General features: G+C 33.5%; 1 protein-coding gene across 2 annotated transcripts in view; it reads right to left on the reverse strand.

Moving 5' to 3' along the window:
• Sb (serine proteinase stubble) overlaps positions 1-23354 on the reverse strand; it is a 370416-nt gene that overhangs the window by 292653 nt on the left and 54409 nt on the right. For both annotated transcript variants that reach the window (XM_081736096.1, XM_081736095.1), the window contains exon 2: positions 21342-21478. The gene's annotated coding sequence lies outside the window, so the exon portion shown is untranslated. The remainder of the gene's footprint in view (positions 1-21341; positions 21479-23354) is intronic.

The following is a 23354-nucleotide window of genomic DNA, read 5'->3' on the forward strand; positions in this document are numbered from 1 at the left end:
CGCTTAGTGCAAAAAGGGTTCAAGTTCACTTTTGATCATTTTTCGGCATACAGGCCATTCGGATCACAAGGGATTTGAGTCTAATTACCAAAACTGTGAGGGAAAAAGAGACATAAAGATATACGCTCCGTTTAAGAATATGGAAAAGTGGACACCGTTTTTTAACATTATAAGTATTATTTACATATCTGGACCAGTAGCTTCATTTCAGATTTGGCTTGAGGAGGGGGGCAAGACCTCTTGATATAAGTAAAATTTCATATTTTTCACTGACTTACTACTATTCTATTGATAAAATCTATATAAATTTCAAACTCAGGTTAGGGCAAACGCCCCTCCCTGTCCCCCCTAAATGACGCCCCTGATCTGGACGGAGCTTGAAGTATGAAATATTATAACGAAATACTGTGGATAGTTTAATAATTACCTGTACCTTGGGCAGAAAGTGCTCATACATGTGCACTATACTTAATAGAATGTTAATTTTATATTAACAAAAGAAGAATGTTTTTAATATCTGTAAGAGATATTATGGGATAGTGTTAAGTAAAGGTTTATGGATATCTAATCATCTTGTATGTGTGCATGACAATTTGAATGAAAATACATAAAAGTGTATCAACCAATAAATCATTTGATACCGTTCATCGACTTTATAATTTTGATAGAAAAGGTGAGAATAATAATATGTATAATTATTAAAGATATTTTTACATGTAAACTATTACTACCACTCGAGATTCATATATCATCGATCGAACCAGGTTGACGACTACCCTTGGTGAGTCGTTATAAAAATTTTGGTTTACCTCACCCGGGACTTGCTGTAAATTCATATACCGAAGCAAAGTAAGGGTGAATTTACTTTTGTAATAAAGTTAATGAATACAAATTTCACAAGACTGAGAAGTGGTAGAATAATTATAAGAAAAATGAACGGTAAGGGAATAGAAAATGAATCCAATGAGGGTGATAACGGTGAACATAGTGTAGCACCAGGAATGACATTCGAAGAACGAATCTTGCTAACCTTACAGCGGCAAGAACAATGTCGAAAGGATGATTTTGAAGCCATGAAACAAAATTTGGTCGAATTGAAGCAGACGATAGAACAGAAGATAGAACAGAAGTCTGAAGAATCCAATAAGCAATACGTCGAATTGAAGCAGACGATAGAACAGAAGATAGAACAGAAGTCTGAAGAATCCAATAAGCAATACGTCGAATTGAAGCAGACGATAGAACAGAAGATAGAACAGAAGTCTGAAGAATCCAATAAGCAATACGAGGAATTGAAGCAGACAATAGAACAGAAGATGGAACAGAAATCAGATGAAACGAAACAGTCAATTGTTCAGGCGATGAATCACATCTCCTCACAGTTCGAGGAAAAGTTAAAAAAAAATATCTGAGGATTGTCAAGATAAGCACAATCACCAAATCCAAGAAATCAGTGATGTAAAAAAGGATTTAGAAGTAATAGAATCTTCTGTTCAACAGCGAAAGATCCAGGTCATCAATAATTCTAACAACATACGTGCAAATACGCAATTGATAGCTACTCTACAGGAAGAAGTTAGGACGCTACAGGTTAAAGACAACACATACCATAATAATATGGGTAGTGAGCGCTTGGAGTTTCCCCACTCACCAGAGATGACTTCGCCTTCCCCTGTGTCTGATGAAGATATTATTTTGGAAGAAATTCATCCGAAGAGGACAGATGGGCGGAAAAGGGATAGTGCAACGACACATCACGTCATGGATAGGAATTGTCACCCAATAAGTACACAGAATGATAAAAGAAAGGTAAAGTTAAGTGTTAAGATGAGTGAAATACGGGCTATGAGTAAATTCAGTGGTAAATGTAATGAAAACGCTACTTCTTTCCTGGAAAAATTTCAGGACGAATGCAATATAATGAGTATAGATAGATCACAATACATGAAATTAATCCCTCATGTATTACTCCCACCATGTTCTTTATGGTTTAAAGCAGTACGCGATCACATCAATACATATGAGGAATTCAAAGCGGCATTGATCGCGAATTATGAAAATGACTTTTTGCTTGCAAATCGAGATGCCACCATTAGAAATCAACATTTCAATCCTCGTTTGCACAAATCTGTTGTAGAGTTTGTTGTAAATACATACAACGAATTAAAAGTCGTTAATCCCTTGCAATCGGAATCTAGAATAATAGCATCGATTCGAAATTTGCTCCCATTTAAGTTACAACAGATCTTGTTCTCTACACAGTGTATGAGTTTCAACCATTTATTAATGCTTGTTCAATGCTATGAAACCCAATACCATGCAATGAATCAACAAGCAGGAGTAGGTAAAAGCAAAAATAATTCAGATCATTTTGTACCTGTTCGGAATCTAAATATCAGAAGTGTGAACGATACGGAACACAACCTAAGCCGAGTAAATTCTAGCAATCAAAACGAACAAAGTAGGCAAAGTTACGTAGGGAATACGCCTAACCTCATTAATCGTAGCAATCCTTATGTTAGACCATATAATCAAAATAGGTTTAAAAATAGACGGAATGTATGGCGAAATTCTAGGAATACAGCAAATTACGTGGATAGACGTAATTGGAGGTCAAGAGATGGCACTTCACATCAAGATCCAGGCATCGATGTAATTCCTATACAGAACAGTAATACGGGACATAATCATGATTGTGCAGTACAATGTACTTTATTAGAATCGTATGCAAGTATGAATGTAAGCTGATTACCGTTAATGAAATCAGGTTAAACCCATATCAGTTATAGATTCTTGTGAACTTTTATTTTCAATTTTATGAGTTAATGTTGATAATGAAAACGACTTTCATGAATACTTGAAGTGCTTAGATATAGTTTTAGATAGACTGTAAAGTTAATTTTCAAATGATTTTAATTCTCTCTTGTTAATGTGAAGAATTATAATTCGATTCATAAATGATTAAAAGCAAAGGTTATCTATATTAGATTGATTTGTGTTGAAAACTTAATTGTCAAAGATTATGTTAAGTATAAGATTCATTCTGTTAAGTTAATTATTCAACGACTATCTTGAATGAAATTCTTCTATATTTTGATGCTTTATAGATCCAATGTTTATTTTAAAATATCACCCAATATAATTATTATATAAAGCGCCCTGGATAATGGTAACGCATGTTTTAACTGTAATTGCCTCTTACGATTTTGACTTCGTACCCTTCAAAGATTAAATAAATGGGCGACGACATTTTAATAATAAAATATAATAATAATGTAATGAATGATAATAAAATAAATATAATTAATGTAATGAAAGATAAGTATTAATGAAGTGAAAGATTTGTTATAAATGTATCTATATCTATAATATGTAATGAAGATACATACGAGGGTCGATCAAAATGTGATGGACATATGTAATGTAAGATCATTATTGTAAACGGACCAGTGGTTCTTGAAGATAAAAGCCAAGCTCGTTTATGACTTTTATATTCAGTCCAATTGTCGGGCGACATTTTATATAACGAAATACTGTGGATAGTTTAATAATTACCTGTACCTTGGGCAGAAAGTGCTCATACATGTGCACTATACTTAATAGAATGTTAATTTTATATTAACAAAAGAAGAATGTTTTTAATATCTGTAAGAGATATTATGGGATAGTGTTAAGTAGTGTGTGGTTATGTAAAGGTTTATGGATATCTAATCATCTTGTATGTGTGCATGACAATTTGAATGAAAATACATAAAAGTGTATCAACCAATAAATCATTTGATACCGTTCATCGACTTTATAATTTTGATAGAAAAGGTGAGAATAATAATATGTATAATTATTAAAGATATTTTTACATGTAAACTATTACTACCACTCGAGATTCATATATCATCGATCGAACCAGGTTGACGACTACCCTTGGTGAGTCGTTATAATATGTCCAAAATGACCAAACAATTGGACTTTAAATCTTTGCGAACTGAAGGCCCCATGTTTCATCTTAAAGATTTCTATCTGAAGCTTCTTTCAGTGCCGAAAAGATTAATGTCCAGACATTGTCAATAACTCTTTAGTTTCTAACAATAGATTTCAATCTCTTTTGTTCTGAACGCCCCACATGGTATACTATTTAACAGTATATTTCTTTGCATAGGCTATACAGTAGTTACATTTAAAAAGCTTTGTTCCAGCAGAATGAAAATTATTATTATTATTATTATTATTATTATTATTATTATTATTATTATTATTATTATTATTATTATTATTATTATTATTATTATTATTGCAAGGAATGACTTACAAATTTAGCACCTTGAAAATTCGTTTTGCTCAATTATTATATCACGAACATTATGAATCAAAATTTACTCTGAAGTATGCCATTTTGTTTATTTCGTTGTTGTGATCGATCGATTGACGTGCGCCTAATCTTTAAACGATAGCTAAACTCAACGTCCCATTTCCGAATAGGTAAACAAAGCAAGCTGCCTAGGATAGAAAAAATCGAGCTTGTTTTTTTTTTTAAAAAAATTATTATTGTAATGTTTTGCGTTTTGTTTCATTTGGTACACTTTAGTGTTACTTTAAAATAACAGACTTCAATTTTATGTCAAAAATAACTTGAAGTTCATATCAATACTGGTCAGAAAACGTTGGATGACGTCATCTACTAAACTGCTGGCTCCAAAAATACCTTTATATAGTAAAAAGTAAATGCACTGTTAAGTAATCTGTGGCTAAATAAAATTGTCAAAGAAAGATATGCTGGGACAATTTCATTAGTGGACAGGTTATCATGAGGTCGTGTCAGTGGAGAATGAGGGGCCTACAGCCATAATTGCTTAAGGCCGAAGGATATCTAAGTCCGCCACTGAATAAATAAAACAGTGATCGACAAACTTATAAATTTTCTGAGCTACCATACCGTTTTTAAATCCAACTGTGACCTACCAACCAAAAGAACTACAAACATAAAACTTACATTTGTTTATTGCCTATTGCGATCACGATCTACCGGAATTGTCGCCGCGAGCTACTAGTAGCTCATGATCGACGGTTTGGCGGTCACTGAAACAGTGTCGTGCCATGGAAAATCGGCGCTCGGGGCTAGAGTATACGACGGCGCCCCCATACATATATTCCTAGTAATTTTTCCTTTCTTTTGCCCCTTTTTTTCTTGATTTTTCGCCCCCCCCCCCTATTTCGGCGCCCGGGGCCGTCGCCCCCCACGGCACGGCCCTGCACTGAAATAAACATTAAAGTTTAAATAGCTAATCATAAGTTTGAATTATTACATGTCATTAATCATCCTACTGTCATCTTGCTAGTGTGATAATTAAAAGCTTGATGACAGTACTCTTCAACATTAGTTTCATTTTAATAGCTGTCACGATTATCGAACAGTATCAATTTTCAGATTTACAACAAAATTTGTTTCTCCCCATTTTCTCGAAAACTACGCATGAAGATTGACATTTACCCATATTACTATGTTCAGGTGAATGAGATATATTGATTTGTATTTGGCTCATCTTTGAACACTTCTTTTTCCCATCGAACGTTAATACAGGCGTAATATTGTTGAATTTCTCATCTGCGCAATAGGCCTATACGACGCAATCTATCCGTAGCCTCTACCTCCCTTGCTGGTCCTTTATGATACATTCCCCAAGGTGAGAACTACCGTTATACAGTAATGTATGCGACAATTTTCTTTTCTTTTCTTTCTTTCTTTTTTGAAAGAGAAAAACATGCGTTGCTTTATTAAATTCGTTGTCTTGAAAGTGAAAGAAAAATACATATATATATGGTTTCTTTAAGCTATCGTAGTTGAAAATTATACGTTAAGCTATGCTGAGAATGCGTAACATGGAACGGACACCATATAATCCTTTTACTGTAAGGAAGTCACACAAGATGGTTTACTTTTTATGTAAAGCCCAAGAAGAAGAGATACATTTTTTAAAAAATATATATCTTTCGTATATCACTGATCTAGTTTGCTATATCTATATTTTTCTATTAGTCAATTAAACTAGATTTACATTCCTTTTTGTGCTAATTTGTCTTTGATAGATTGACAGTTCTCCGAAGAATCTACGTTCCTAACACAGAATCTCTTTTGTAAGTTTAAAAATACTTAACATAAATTTATTATTATTATTATTATTATTATTATTATTATTATTATTATTATTATTATTATTATTATTATTATTATTGACAATAGATTGGCCAATTCATTTTTTTAAAAAAACAAATAAAAGTAGTAAATAACACGTATGCATAAGTATATGAATGTATTATATTAGTGTAGTCGAGTATTGGCCTATGATATGAGGATATTAACTACAATTGAAGAATGAAGGTATACTGGCTCACTGGTAGAGAATAGGGATGGCCACAAAGTTCCGGTTCCGGCGGAACCGGTTCTCGAAGATCCGGTTTTCAGAACCGGTTCCGGGCCTGGATACGAAAACCCGGTTCCAGAACCGGATCTTAAGAACCGGTTTCAGATCTGGATCTGAAAACCCGGTTCCAGAACCGGATCTTAGGAACCGGTTCCAGACCTGGATTCGAAAGCCCCCAAAGACCCGTAAAGGAGGTACAAAGTTCACCTTCAAAAAAATGCAAAGAGGACCATGCGCTTGTGCATTCCCCGCACAGACCCGCTTGTGCCCCCAGAAAAAAATTTTGGTCCACCAGTGGGAGTTTAGCCAAATGAGTTGGCCAATTTGCCTGTTTGGCCAATGAGTTTGCAAGTTACCCAGTTTATTTAGCCAAAGGAGACAAGCTGCCGCGCCGTCCATCATTTTATCTAGCATACTGTTCACAGCCTGCCAGCAGCTCGGGTTTAGCGTAGGGATGGTCACAAAGTTTCGGTTCCAGCGGAACCGGTTCCACGAGAAACTGGTTCTTGGAGATTCGGTTTTCAGAACCGGTTCCGGATCCGGTTCCAGACCTGGATCCGAAGAACCGGTTCCAGACCTGGATCCAAAGAACCGGTTCTAGACCTGGATCCGAAGAACCGGTTCTAGACCTGGATCCGAAAAACCTGTTCCGGAACCGGATCTTCTAGAACCGGATCCGTTCAGATCCGAAAACCGGTTCCACCAGGAACCGGTTCTGGCCATCTCTAGTAGAGAACTCACCTCTAATGAGAGGGGTCCCTGGTTCTATCTCAGACTATGTGATTTTCTGGTTCTGGTGGACAATATTGGGGCTCTTCCGTTGCTTCTAATATTCCACCAATTCTTTCACGTTTATTCAGATTCATTAATCACCCGTCCCATTCAACTTAAACTGCATAATCGTGGGATGTAACACGCTAAGATTTTGTTTTTCCATGACTTTTTGTTTTTACTACTATGCGTATTTCACATGTATATATTTACAGTGATTTCCTATATTAATAGACTTCCAAACTATGCTATGCATAATTGTTGGAAGTCTTATGAAAACATCTATGTCCGTCTATCTGCCTGTCTCCGGAAGTGTTTGACATTAGTAATTTTCAGTTTCAACTTTTTTTCTCTGTATAACAAAACGGTAATACTTCTGTAGACAGCGAAAAACAGTTCATTCGATTCAGAACCTCAAGCGAACATATCCTTAACATCTGCAACAATCTACCAAATCTGGAACTGGTTGAAATTTACTAGTATTTCCGGTTTCAATAGTGATTTCTATAAAGCAAAGACGGTAAAAGATATTGAGAAGCAAACATTTACAATTAGTACTATTTCGTGTATAATGCGCACGCTTAATTTTTCCTTGTAAATTTTGACCAAAAGATGTGCATTATACACGAAAAAATACAGTAATATAATTTTACTTACAATTGCTACGATTATACAGAGTACACCGTAGGCTACGGAAATATGGCCTTTGGGAGAAAGGAGGTACTAGGTTTTCATTTCAAGATTACTGTAAAGCTAGCTACCTTCGTCCGTAATTTAATTGTTTGTAGAAAAATAAATCTTTTGTTCTGTTACGTACTAAGAAAATAACTAAACTTTTCGTGCATTGGCGTAGCTAGAATATTTTTGCTATTGGGGGGAGCATGGTCCCTTACTTTTCTAAGAACAGCTGCAGTTTTAGTCTGAAGTGCAATGGAATCGTATTCTAGGGCAATGGTTCTCAACCTTTTTTGACTGACGACCATTTTTACTGAACATCCAGGACATAGCGACACACTTGTTTGATATTTTTATTATAAATAATAATAATAATAATAATAATAATAATAATAATAATAATATGTATATCTAAATCTTTACACCAAGAAATACTAAAGAGAAAGTGAACAAGAGAAATAAATATAGTAATAATAATAATAATAATAATAATAATAATAATAATAATAATAATAATAATAATAATAATAATAATAATAATTTACATAGTATTAACACTACACCATTAGCATATTTATAAGTTTTAGCTTAAGTAAAATTACCATTTATTTAACATTTCTATTCATCATTATGTTTCTCTTATTAACTTTTCACTTCCCCCTCCCCTCCTTTCAGAATTTCAACGTGGATAGTTATTCAGTATCAGAGACACTACGTGATCTCAAGAAATGAATGGCTGAATATAAGGAACCTTTACAAAGATGATATGAAAATAAGGTTAGTGCCTAATGTTAAATGACTTCCTGACCTCAAAGTTCTCAGACATGCTTAGCTAGCACCTTCATTTTTTCCTTATTTTTTATCTTCGTGTAAAGAAGCCTATAATTATTGTTTATTTTCCTTCTTTCTTTTACTTAACAGCCTTAATACAACGTATACTACCTCCCCCCTTATTAAGTTCTATATCTGTCATCGAAAAAAATCACTGGTTTAAATCATTACTATTCTTAGTTTGTGCAATGATTCTTAATTCTGCCCTTCTTCTGATATTTATGTGGTGACGAAAATTGCCACTAATAAAATGGTGCTAATTACTTTGCTGAGTGAGGACCATTAATACCGGTTATAACTTCCTTGGTTAAGACTGTAATTTTTTTGTTCTTTAATTTACCGCTAATTATTTCTTAATGAAAGCTGAGTCCCCCCTCTCTTGCCAATCTCGCACTATATGTATGTATGGTTGTGATATCTTGTAGTTGTAAAATTTGAAAAATAAGTGATTACACATTAATATATACAATGTTGTTTTTAGTGAGTTAGAAGCAATCATAATTTCAATGTGAATCAATTTTATATATATAAAGCAGCAATTTATGACCCTTTTAATATTCATAAAGAGCTACCCTATGTTGATATCCATTGCCGGAATGAGAAAAGGATTACTTAGCCACAAATTGTTGAAGTAGGAATAATTAAATCATAATACTATGCTTTAAAATCCAAATGGAGTGTAAGAAGATTTAAAAGGTATCTCTATATGAGATTTTCTGGGACTAATTTCTCACAGTTACTAATTTTATAATATGTTTGCTCAACGAGTCGTAAAATATTATGAAACAGAAACACTAGGATAATAGATTTCTAAATACTACTGCTGATAGCTCTAATTTATTATGGTTTTATGGTATATACTAGTGGTTCTCAACCTTTTTTGACTGACAACACTTTATTGAACATCCAGGACACACTTGTTTGATATTATTATTATTATTATTATTATTATTATTATTATTATTATTATTATTATTATTATAGTGAAACGTAGCCTATTAGTATTTATAATGACTATTCAACACTGAGCATTATTGCTACCGCTGGAAGTGTTGACTGGTGCTGTCTGTCTCGATTTTAATTAATTATTATTAAATTTTTCATGATTTTTAAATTCTAAAATTTCGCGACATACTTTAGGAGACTGCGTGACACTCCAGACACACCAGTGTGTCGCGACACATGGGTTGAGAACTACTGGCATATACAATTGTAAAACGTTTTATTTTCAAAGTTTTACACTAGTATTACAAGATAAGTAGTCTAGAGAAATAGACCTCACAGGTCGTGATAAAATAGCGCTGAATATTCTGAGAAAATGTTGCGACATTTGAATGCTATCCTCAAAATATTAATAGGCCGTGGTATCGAATCTTTGAGAATAATTTTGCAAAATCCACAGAATAAATGTTTATCCACAATGAAAGCTGCTAAGAAATCTGTATATTTAATAATTTTCAGTGAGCGGTATAAGAAATCTGTCCGAAAAGACTGCAGTGTGCACGTGGTGGAAAGTGTCAAAGAAGGCTGTATTTCTGTTGAAGATGATACCCGCTGAGTAAGACCGTCAATGTGAAAAACTAATTCATTTTCGGAGAAAATCCAATAAAGTCATTCATTCCAACCGTTACTTGATAGTTCATACAATAGCTGAAGAAGTTAATATCTCAGAAACAGTGTATAGTGTCACTCTGACCATCATTTTGGAAGCAGCGATTCCTTGTGACAAAATTTATGACACGGTTGTTGTCAGAGAGTCAGAAAAGTACACATGAATGTAAATAAGTCGAAAGCGTTTCTGGAAATTTCAAAGAAAATATTGTCATTGTTGGGTATGAAATATGGGAATATGAGTAAGACATGGGAATGAAACACCAGCCATCACAGCATGCGGGAAAATCTTCACAACCAATAAATAAAGATTATCTGATAATAACGTCCCACGATTATGCCCTTTGGACTAATGGACAGTTGAACACGAGTGAATATAACTAATGAAAGTGAATAGTTATGGATAAACTGGTGGAATGAGAATGAGTGAGGAAACTGGCTAGATGAAACCTACGAACACGATGTTTTTCACCACAAATGCTATAGTTTCGTACCAAGGGTGAACGCTCTATTACTAAGCTACAGCGCCCATTGGAAAACTTTTGTATTAGATATTTTATAGAAAATATTCCACTTGAAGTAACCAGGATTTGAGTAATGTTTATCAGGTGTGTTGCTCACGAGACGAGACGAGACAGAGCTTTTCCAACAGAAATAAAATAATATACTATTCGAGATGAGAAAGCACTTTCACTACACTTCTTCGAGACGAAACAGTCTCAAATTTAGGCTCGTGGACAACAATACTTATTAATGTATTACAAAAATGGAACTCCATTGTATAATGCAGAAAATGAAGGCAGAAAAAGAAAATTAAGCAATGTTACTCATTTCTTGTTACGTTGATGATGTTCTGAGATATACAGGGTCTGTCAAAAAATACTCCCGTTTTTTTTGGAGAGGGCGCTGTGTGAATTGTATTGGGGATGCGGAGGGGACATCGATCGATAACGGTATACGTTCCATTTTCAGTAGTCGCAATGGCGTGGCGCGGTGAGCATCGTGCGTTTGTTGTGAAGGAGTATATTCGTATTGGTGGTTTTGTGATTACTACTCAGTGAGCATTAGGTATTCAGTTCAGATTTGGCCGACATGATTCTTTTCCGGACAGAAAAACTATCAAGTTCGGGTATCAAACTTCAGAGCAACATGATCTGCACTGAGAAAAAAAATCACCTGGTAGACCTGTTTAATGCTGAGCGCTTCGGAGATTGCTGGATAGACGCTCTCACACACGGAACACTTTCGTGCGTTGTTACTGTCAGAGGTCGGCCAGGCGATTTTTTTCTCAGTGCAAAACCTGTTGTTCCAAAGTTTGATACCCAAATTTGAATAGTTTTCCTATCACGAGAAGAATCATGTCGGCCAAGTCCCAATCGACTACATAATGCCCGCTGAGTTAGTAATCACAGAAACACCACTACAAATATACTCCTCCACAATAAATGGACGATGTTCACTGCGACTACTAAAAATGGCATGTATACTGCTATCGATCGATACTCCCCACGTCGCCGCTTCCTCACCACAACTCACACAACGTCCTCTCCAAATAGGAAGGTCTCTTGCCAGACCCTGTATTATGAGTAAAATATTATGTGTTGTTTGGTTCAGTATCTCCGCATTCTTTGTTTCTCTAGCCCGTTGATTAATTTGGACATTTTTTTCTTTCTTGGAATCAACTGGAATTTTAATTATTTTATTGGTCTCTTTAACACCAGTAAAAGTTCCCTGATTTTTAGAAATGAATTTGGATTAGATATAAATTTAATATTAATTAAATTGATTAAAAGTTTTATTTTTACGAAGTAAGGCGCATTTATGAATAGACTTGAAGGAAAACTCAATAAAATCAAACTATTGAAATTCCAGTTGATTCGAAAGAAAAAAGAAATCACATGAATTAATGGAATAAAAATCAAAGGTGTCCCAAGTATTCAACACCATTAAATGAGAAACATGATAATAGTAGCAATAGTTATACGAAACCTTATTACGAAGAAAGTATGCAGATGTAAAATAAATTATTTATTTTAGAGAGAAAACAAAGATTTTTTGTTGTATTTCTCTATATGCAATTCATGTATTATATTTTCTATGACTGTATTGTAATATCATATATCGTATACTAGTTGTTGCGCCCAACTCTTCTTCCCTCTTTACACTATATGTTAAAATCGAAGATAATTAAAAGCTGAACTCCTTCTTGGCTAAGCGGTTACCATACACGCCTTTGGCGTGAGAGGCCCGAGTTCAATTCCCGGCGGTTCGGATTCCTCGTTAATCAGTAGGTCCCACGTCTCATATAGCCTTGCTGCTGAAAGTGACGTTAAACTTAAATTCAACTCAACTTTGTGGTGGACAAACACCGTGTGCGTGGGTTTTCTCGTGGTTCTCCCGTTTCCTCCCATTCTTCATTCCACCATTTCATTCATTTCTCACCATCACCGTCTCCTTTAGCCTAGCCGGCATAAGCGTGGGACATAGCTCAAAAATGTCATTTAATTAAAAGCTCTGATTCTTTACTTGCCCTAATAATAAATAGCAAAATACGTTCATGTTTAATATCATTATCGTCAATTTTCAAATAAATTAAATTAAATGAAACAATAAAGTGTAAATTATCGTCTTAATATAGTATTCGTAGAATTACACAAATATTAATGTTGAAATCTAAATATAGTTGCCGTCCTTTTCCTATCTTGAAATACTCGTAATTAAATTGAAACAGCAGTCTTTTTTAAGTTGCTATTAAATCGTGTACAAGAAATCTATAAATTGCCTGCACACTAGCGGCATCTATTGACATCAGGCAGGCAGGTAACGCAGGTGCTGACACCTATCAGCTTGACCATCTACTACAGGCGCGCACCCAGAATTTTTTGTTGGGATGGGTCCAAAGTTTGAAGTGAGTCCAACACTATGTTGTACTCAACCGACCCCCGAAAGAACGATAAGCAATTGTTAACCGCTGCGATTTATATTCTCAGGAAAAAAGTTATAAAACTACAGGGTGTTCCAAAATTCATTGTCGGACTATTAGTTCAGAAAAATTAAGGGGTAGCCTTAGTTCAAGAAGGTCGGTCTACATGAGCACTCGGGTTGGAGGGCACCTGTCGTGATAGTTATTAACTACAGCAGGTATCTCGATAGCCGTCAAATTGGATTTAGCTCAAATTTCTTAACTTAAAAAGTACATGTACATGGAAGAAGGCTAGAATTTCCTCACACAAACACAATGATGAATTTCGGTTTCTTGAAAATGTATATACATATAGAACACTGGATCTTTCATCATTAATTCAGGAATTACTCTATTAATTTAATTAGAGTACCGCTCCTGTTGTCTTAAAGTAAGTAAACACAATTAGTAGAAAAAGTACTGAAGCCCATTCGGTGTAATAATTCGTAAGTTATGAGCGGATCATTTTCCAAGTGACACTATTATTGAGGTGATTATACGTGGTAGAACTGTATATAAAGAAAATATTCCATTTGTGTTGGAAAAACTAAATAGAAAAATTAACGTCCTGTTAGTGTCCTTTTGTTAAGAAGAATAATGGGCACTCAGTTGGTAAAGATGTTTTTTGTTAGTTAAGTTTTTATTGAAATTCTTACTTATCTTAGTTGCTGTATTGTAATTGCAATTTAATGTTAAAATATGAAAACCGGCTCTTTCCTTACGTAGGTACTTTTCGCTTTAATTCAGACCAATGTTAATAATGTTAAATATTTTTTTAAAAATCTTAAGTTTCTAAAGAAGTTTCTACTATAATGTACCTTTTGCTTTTCTTTTTTATTTTAAAGAACCTAATTACAATCTTAGCTTCGTAGTTGTCAAGGTCGATTGACTGATAAGGAAATATGACTCCAGTAGCCTCCTTTCTGGTGTTGTGTTCCACATTTGCAAAGCCCAGAAAGTTTGTCAACTGAACCTATTATCAGTGACAAAAGAAAACGAAGAGCTTTTTCCTTTATGATTCATTTTGTTTATATGTTCCAATTCTGTTTATTATATTTCTTCTTCATCATCTTTCTTTCTTTTTTACCTTTGTTAATTTTGCTGTTCTTGAAACAAAAATGATTTATAAAATAGTTTGTTGTCAGATTTGGTTCAATAATTAACGGGGGAAACGAAAGCAAACAAGTAAATGATCAAGGACATACGATATGATTTTTTTTTTGTGTGTATAACTTACTTTTTGAGCACACGGAATTTCAAAGAGGAAAAAAAATCAGGAAAATGAGTAATGGTACGGGTAATAGGATTACGAAAAGTGAATACTAGTAATAGGATTTTTCTAAATAATTAATAGTAATGGGATTGTTGAAAATAAGTAGTAGCAATAGAATTACAGACAAAATGATTATTAGCAACAGAATTGTAGAACACGAATAGTAATATAATTATAGAAAACTACTACTAATAATAGAATTATAGAAAATAAGTAATAATTATAAGATTATAGAAAATTAGTAATAATAATAGATTGTATTTTATATCTTGAGTATTACAAATTCAATTGTAGGAAACTATTAGTAATACGATTATAGAAATCTAGTAATAGCAATAGGATTATAGAATATGAGTAATAGTAAATTATTGTACCATAAATTGGGGTCCATACAGTTCATAAACTATATCAAATGAGGGGGGCCGCGATGGCTCATTGGTAGAGCATTCACTCTGGTGCATGGGGTCCCTGGTTCGATCACAGCGAACGCCAAGTCAACTTTGTGGTGAACAAACACCGTGTTCATGGTTTTCCTCGGGGTTCTCCCGTTTCCTCCCACTTTGTTCATTTCTCATCATCACCGTCTCCTTTAATCTAGCCGGCATAGTCGTTGGACGTAAAACTCAAAGATTTCGCTTTATTTCATTTATATCTAATTAAGACTTGAAGAACTAATTTAATTATAAGTGATATGACTCTGTCCTATTCTATAGTGACAGTTTTTGTGTATGTGTGTGTGTATGTCATTCTGAGTCCAGTGTCACACTGACTGTGAGTTACATGGAATAAACAACACTTTATTGTATCTCTAAATCCTTTTGTTGGTTAACAAATAAAGTAAGCCCGTTTCCAGGCGTCAGATATAATAAACTACAGCTACCAAAATGAATTCATAAGTATTGGTTTACATATTTCCCATATCTTGGCAGGTTTATTATTGAAATATGTATTTAATCATTGACATACTAATGTTGGGTCTTCAAAAATAAATTACCACTACTTTTTCTATGCATTTCTTCACTACTGATCATTCCACTAAAATGAGAGCCAATCAACATAAACTTTGCCTCCTCCACGCTGTCATCCGGAGTCTGACAAATGTAAATAAAGATTGATGTCTCTCGTACCACCTTCAACTCGCGCACACGAAGGTCCAGAATGTGTCTAAACATGTATAATAAGCCTTCAAAAACTATAACTTTCACAAAAACACGTATATATTTTTAAATTATTACGTTAATCTGTATTAACGAGGGAGAGAGAAAGTAGCTCTTTTAGTATAATTGTAAATTAATTAAACATATAATAATAATAATAATAATAATAATAATAATAATAATAATAATAATAATAATAATAATAATAATAATAATAATAATAATAATAATAATAATAATAATAATAATAATAATATGAAAGGAACACGTCTGCATTGGAAACGTCCTATGAAAGCTAATGCGAGGTTTTTTAAAGTTTGACTCATAAAAGAATTGCATTTTGTATCAGTTCCATACCTTTATACCAAATACGCACAGCAAGAAATGCTCAGTGATTCTATTCGTATGCTGTTCACATAAATATCCGTGATTTTAAGTCAGTACATTACAGACAATTTAAAGTACGTGCAAATGGGCCCCACCATGAATGAAACACCAAAGTGGAAAAAAATTAAGGAGGGAAAAGAAGATAAAAAAGCTACTCGACCAGTTTTTCTTCTTGTTGGCTTATAGAGATGGTGCGATGTTGTTAAATTATGTCTGTACACTACTGGCATGTTCAAATTAAGGTATTAGAGTGGCATTACAATAACATACACTGTACTCCTCTCTATTTTCTTTTTTAATAGAAGACATTTGCCAAAAAGGGAGTTATTTATTCCTACTTGAAATGGATTGTTATCGTTGACATTGTACTCTCCTGTTCTATTATGTATAAAATTTCCAGTACACTATATTTGCTATTAAGAAAATGTCTTGACTCATAAAAATAATGACCTACCGTAATACAAAATCTAAGTGCTTATAATCCACCTTGCTGCTATGTCCCACATTTCCCAACGTGACTACATGCAAAGGTATCTCTACCTAAAAATGTGACGCTGTTCTTACAGTGGGCTACATACTTTTGTCTAGGAGCTGGTAGTCAAACTTGCTTCTCACGTGGTGCCTCAACTACATTACGCGCACATACAAATATTTTTGACATGTTATATTACTGTCCCATTCTCAATCCCAGTTTTTTTTGGTTATTGTTGTTTTCTTTCCTTCTTACTAAATGCTTGGTTTAGTTTATAACATAATAAATAAGATGAATTTTATAACAAGAGAAAACTTTCCAAAATGTGAAATTTGTATGGACATTTATGGTAGATTTGTGTTTATAGAAAAAAAAGGTCTTTCATCCCTCTTTGAAAAAAACTAACTAAAAGTGTCCTATTGAAATTTTATACACTCGTAAGTAAAAATGTATTGCCCAATTTAAATATTTCTTTATCAATATGACAACTATTAATAGATGGTTACCATTTCAAAATTTCGTTTAGTCTCTATCTCTTTGTATATTATGCGCATGATAGTGTGAATTTAGAAAGCGCCTCACGACTCAAAACCACCAACATGGCAAGGGTTTTGTGAGGAAGCTATTTAAGTCAGAAACACGTTTCTAAAAAAAGTTACTAATTCTACAAGTGTGCGTTAAAAATCATAAGCTATCTTATAAAGCAGAAATACTAGACAAATAGCAAAAGTAATTTAAAGGTATCCGCAGTTCCTGCCTTTGTCATATTTTTATTTTTTAATTTTTTATAATGCGTACACTAACATTGCATGGCTGGTTCGTAGAATCAGACCCCAGAATGCCATTACCTTCAATACGACATTGCTTGTGTGAACAGTCCATGCATTTTTTAATTCAGATAGTTTATGGACTTTTTAAAATTTTAATGTTAGAATATACGTACAAACGTTATTCCACACTATAACTCTTGAAAGAAAGCGAATTTTAAAATTCTGTTTTTTTTTCTTTTAATAGATAGCTATGGCTGTTATCTTGACCGTATTCGTTAATGAAGTCAATCCATTAACATCTTCACGGCTATATCACGAATTTTTTATCCTGCTTAATAGAGTTGTTGTCTTTTACCTATTACAATTCTATTTCTAAATTAGAGCAAAAATTAACTAAGGAAGTTAAATTACAAGATGTAAGTACAACTCTGTAAACATTAGTTGAAACATATTTAAAATTAATATTTAAGAGTTAATGCTAGTTTTAGGTTATTATATATACTATTACCAATAGTGTGCACTGTTCTCTTGCTCCTTTGGTAATGAGAGATTTGATGCAAGTATCCTTCAGTATTAGTTTCACCTTAATAGGTAAAATGTTATTGAGATTGCTATTGCTGCAATGAATGACCTTTTTCTTAACGCCACAAAAAAAATTTTTTTTTTATTTTCTCAGACACTATTAATGAAGATTTACCCTCATGTTTGTCATTTTGTTCAGTACAATGAGATCTATTAATTGATATGTGTCGAAGGTTTAGACTTTTTTTCAATTATACAATACTATTGAAATGTTTTACTAAGCTAAGCATTTTGTTCACGCATTTTATCCTATACGTTGAGAACAAAAAAATAACTATAAAAATAAGAAATACTATGTTATAGAATTGCTGTCAAATTATGACCTCTGCTTTTCGTCTTGTCAACATGTACGGACAGTTTGTGATCATTGTTGATATTCAATTTCCCAAAATACATTAACTGATCTTTTCTTTTTGACGGAATTATGATATATTTATAATTAGAAAATGAATGACTAAATATTTTTTTCTTTAAAGGTAAACACATTTATTATCATCATTTAATATTGTCGGTCAGATATCGTAATCGGTTAGGCATTACGTGGCCGGTACGAGTTCGATCTCTGAGGGTGGGAGGTTTTCCTCGTTCTATCCTTGGCTGTGAGGTTCACTCAGTCTCGTAGTAGGCCGGAGGACTTCGTCTCCTCCATAAGTGATGAGTTCCACTTTTACTACCTCCTAGAGTCCTTGAATTTTCGTATCCTGTCTCAAAAAGCGGTGGTGACATTTAGTTTTTACTTGATTGTTATGCATATTATAATGTAAAATAACATGGACAAATGTACGCAAATGAATCAAAAGTTCGGAACGTTTCCTGCGTCTCGACTGCAGTTAGGAAAAGGTTGGGACAAAGAGTCGAAAAGAAAGGACTGTCCCAATAAATAGGAATTTAGATGTTCTTAGTGTTAATTCATATGCTAATAAATCAGAGTCTAACTTTCCAAGAGATTTACACTTTTAGCGGTAAATGATACCATGAAAACTTTAAATAAAAATGTGTTTAGATCATTATACACCGTTATTAAATGCCTAAGAGTACGATTCTTCTACTCCAATCTTGAGATGTAGGCTTTCGGAATTAGATTGAGAAGCCTCATAATCATTAGTCGCCGAGTTTAACATGCTGTTAAATGAATAATCAGTTTATTTCATACATAAAATAATACACTGTTCTTCGTTTCGTTTCATTATCACGGTATTTAGATTTTTAATTCTCAGTCAACATGATGCAGCAAGCAAGTGGACTGTGACGTCATCGAAATATCAGGCTTAAATACAAGTGTACCTATGAGCAAGTGCTTTCGTTGGTTTCACAAAGTGTATAATTTTCATTTGTCAAAACTTCAGGGAATCACTAATAGTGTTTTCTTTTGTCCTCCTTCGTCAAAATTGAGACCACAGAGAAAAAAAAATGTGTATGAATGATTTCAATCTCCCTTACTAAGATAACATCCGTATTGTCGATAAATACCTTCATTTCTTTCTAAAAGCTTGGTGTTACGAGAGTGGAGGAAAATACCGTACATCTGGCGAAAGAAACAAGTTATAATTTATGTTGCTTCTGTAATACGGAGTAGTACTGTTGAAATCTTTCAAATAATACCATCTTTATGGATTTCAGTATTTATACATCATGTTAGCTCTTTTTCCTGGGATTACATAAAAGTTTACCCAAGCAAATATAACTTCCAGTGTAATTGCACCAGGGAACAAATGATAATTATCTCGATTTTTATTCATATATACGGTTGACACTAGTAGACCTATCTATTTATCAATATCGTGTACCTATCGGGAATAAGGGAAAGTTTGACTTCGACATTTTGTGTTCTTATGCAACAACTACCGAGGTTATAAAGAGTGACGTGGACTTCCCACCACGATCAGGCCATGATAAGGGTAAGTTGACGGAAGCAAAGATAATCATGTGAGATCAATAACTCTTATAGTATAGGGCGTTTCACGTCACAATATCTTGCTTCTAAAATTACAGGATAATAATAATAAAGGGAAATACACTGAAATTTCTCTATTAGAATTAAATTAATCTCTTTATCAAGAAATATTGTGGAGATTTTTTTAAAAATCTTGTTTAGTATGTAATATCATATATAGCTTTCAGCTTAATCGCATTTTCCGTTCCAGTGTTATATACCGTAAGTTCTGTAATGTTTCTTAAGTTTTACGAATATACAGTACTTTTCTTCTTGGCATTTTCATGCTTTTAAAGAAGAGAAATTTAATTTGCGAGGAGGGAAGAAGAAAAAGCAACGAAATTTCCGTGACACACTGTCCTAGCATATTCAACGAGTACTCATCAATACGAGGAATTTTTTTTTTTTTTTTTTTTTTTTTTTTTTTTGCTTTTGCTCTCCATTCAGTTTTCTAACTTGTTAAATAAATAAAGAGTACATTCAAGTATAATTTTGAAAGATTTTTTTTTTAAAAAGAAGAGAAACGTCCTTGAGTAATAAAAATACCGGTTTTCATGTCATATCAGTACATAATATCATTTCTTAAACAAATTATATGTGAAATGATACATTTTGTATGTGTGTCTATTGTATGTACTTGACTTTCTTCTTTAATGAAACAAGTAGGTCAAAATTGTTGTGCTAAAATAAATGCAAAAGCACCGATATAAAAAAATGATGGAATCACTTAACTTTATTTTATTCAAAATATATTCACTGATTTATTCTTATAATCTTACATAATTTTCCAAGTGACACTGTACGGGGATGCATAATGTTTGATTTGATTTAATACTCAAAAAGTTATATAAAAGGGCACTAGTTACAAACACAGGCAGTTCCTACATACTTAACTACATATTTGTTTAACCCTTAAGTAGGCGCGTCAATTCCCGTAACGTTAGGAGGCGCGTGAGGTATATCATACCCCATATGTTTATTTTCATGGAGGTTAGCAATCACATGCAAAATCATTTTTAAACTACTAATGCAGTCATAATATATCATATATAAACTATAATAATTAATACAAATACCTCAAATAGCAGTTGAAATCCTAAAGAATCAATGCTGCTATATTACAAAGACTAACAGTGGGGTACGTTATACCCCAACGCGCCTGCTTAAGAGTTAAGAAATATGATGTATGGGAACTTCCTAGCTGCTGCAAGTGACCTGCCAATAATGGTAGAATAACAATCATAATGATATTGTTTTTTGAATAATCAAATAATGGTTGGAGTAAGAAATAACAGACATAATACCTTAAAAGATTTCCGTCCATTTTTTTCTTTTTTAAAGTTAGGTAGCAAATTCAACCTAAGTCTAGCAAAAATATTTAAAAACTCAGTAGTATCAGTTTCATGTTGAAATCTGAATCTTAAATCCATTAATATTATTCAGGTATGTTTCTAGAAATAAGTAAATAATAATAATAAAAAAAAACAATCTCCTGACTTACCTTTCCTGTCCTAGTCAATATGAAACTGATGTAGCAACATTTTCTTCGGCGCCTTTTCCTTAAAGGCCTAATGCTGATATACTTATGACGTCGTAGTGACGTCTTGCTGCACGATAACCAAATAACACAGCCGCCACCTGTTTTAGGAAACAGTAGAAAGACAAAACCGTATTAATGATCTGTTTTTGAAAGTTAAAAAGTTACAATAATAACAGAGGGGGGAGGGTTACAAAAATGAAATGAAATGTTTTAGTTTAACGTCCCACAATTATGCAAGACAAGACTCTTAAAAGATGTTATGATCCCGTCTCACACTTTATACTTGAAAAATAATAACTCAGATATCAAAGAATAAAACTGAAAATTATTTGCGTAATTTTATGGAAAGTTCAACAAAATTGTACTGAGTAAACTGTTAATGTTTCCGAGATCATTTTCCTTCTTGTTCCTAGCTGTCGAAGCCTTTGATATCATCATCCATTTTAAGACATATTCTTTAATAATGGGTAAACTGTCGAGACGCTAACCATTTCACTAAGAAATACTTTCCAGATGCTAAATAATTACGCTGAAAAGAAAACTCAGTGTTATTTTTTAATATCTGCATTTAAAACAACATATTTTCTTTAAAAAAACTGGGTGACAAGACCGGGGACCCTTAGCGAATCATTCCATTTGTTTTTCGATTATCCTTCTCAATATTACCAATGCTTAATCATATAAATCGAATGAAATAATAGCCACTTTTCTTCATTCCTGGTTCTTCGTCCTGAATTTAAAGTTTCAAGCTCCACCAGAAAACTGGATTGTTTTTAAGAAAATTAGAATTGATTATTTATTCTTTATCGGATTTGAAGACTATAATAAAGATTGTTAATTTAACGTCCCTTGATTTTGCTCTATAGGCTAAATGAAACAGATGATCAATGAAAGTAAAATGATCATCAAAGTATAGGTTAAGTGAGAATGTAAGAGAAAACTGAAGACACTAGCAGAAAATCAGTGGACACACATCGTCTGGGATCGAAATAGTAGCGTCATTTCATATTTTGCCACGTTTACGAGATGCTACTCCAACGTAAGATTTTAACTTTTTTTTTTTTTTGTAACTATATGAATATACAGTTAATTAAAATGTATGGATTTCTCAAACTCAGGAGGGGCAATTGCTCTTGCCCTCTCCAAACGGCGTCCCTGGATCGAACCAGGGACTTTTCGCGCCAGAAGTGGGGAGGGGGTCACAGACACTTTTGTTTTGTTTTGATTTAAAACATAACTGAACTACCGAACATGCTTCAGTTCCTTCTTATACTTTGAATTTCTATCAGAATTGATAGGAACACGAACACAGGAGCATCTAGAACAGTTAAAAAAACACTATACACTTCAGTGGGACTCGAATTCACAAAGAGTTTCTCCTAACGCCACGAACTGCTTGAGTATATCACACCAGCTACCTCTGAACCATCGTGTCTCCAACGAAGCTTGCTTGAATATCAAAAGTTATACAGCAAACTCTCTATGATCTGCGAGCGGATTTCCGTTTTGCGGATTATCCGCGTTTTCTTCTTTTTTTCTACGACGATGTATCATTTTGTGACAAAATGTTGTTTAGAAACAACTACAATCACAAAAAGAAAAGTGTTTTAGCATTTAAGAAACAAAAACGATGGTTTTCGTGGAAAAAGAAGTAACCTAACGAACTTGTAAATATAGAAAACTACTGTTTATTAAGTCATGTTGTATGTGAAGGTCCCTACTGTAAATAAAAGATGTTCAAAGCATTCTCATGTTGATTTGTGTCCTTTTTCGGCCACGCGGATTATCTGCTGTTATTGTGCCACACACTTCCACTGCTAATCGTCTATCTACTATGCATATTAAAAATAGCAAGTAACAGTGTCATGTGTGTCCCACATGAATGAATTTGGTTAGAATACTGAAAACAGCTGAATGGTATGTAACCCAAACGACGTCTAAGTACAGTTGGATTGTATACTATCAAGGAGCAAT

Source organism: Thermobia domestica, chromosome 13 (assembly GCF_964235325.1).
Source record: "Thermobia domestica chromosome 13, izTheDome1.hap1.1, whole genome shotgun sequence".
Classification (NCBI taxonomy): domain Eukaryota; kingdom Metazoa; phylum Arthropoda; class Insecta; order Zygentoma; family Lepismatidae; genus Thermobia; species Thermobia domestica.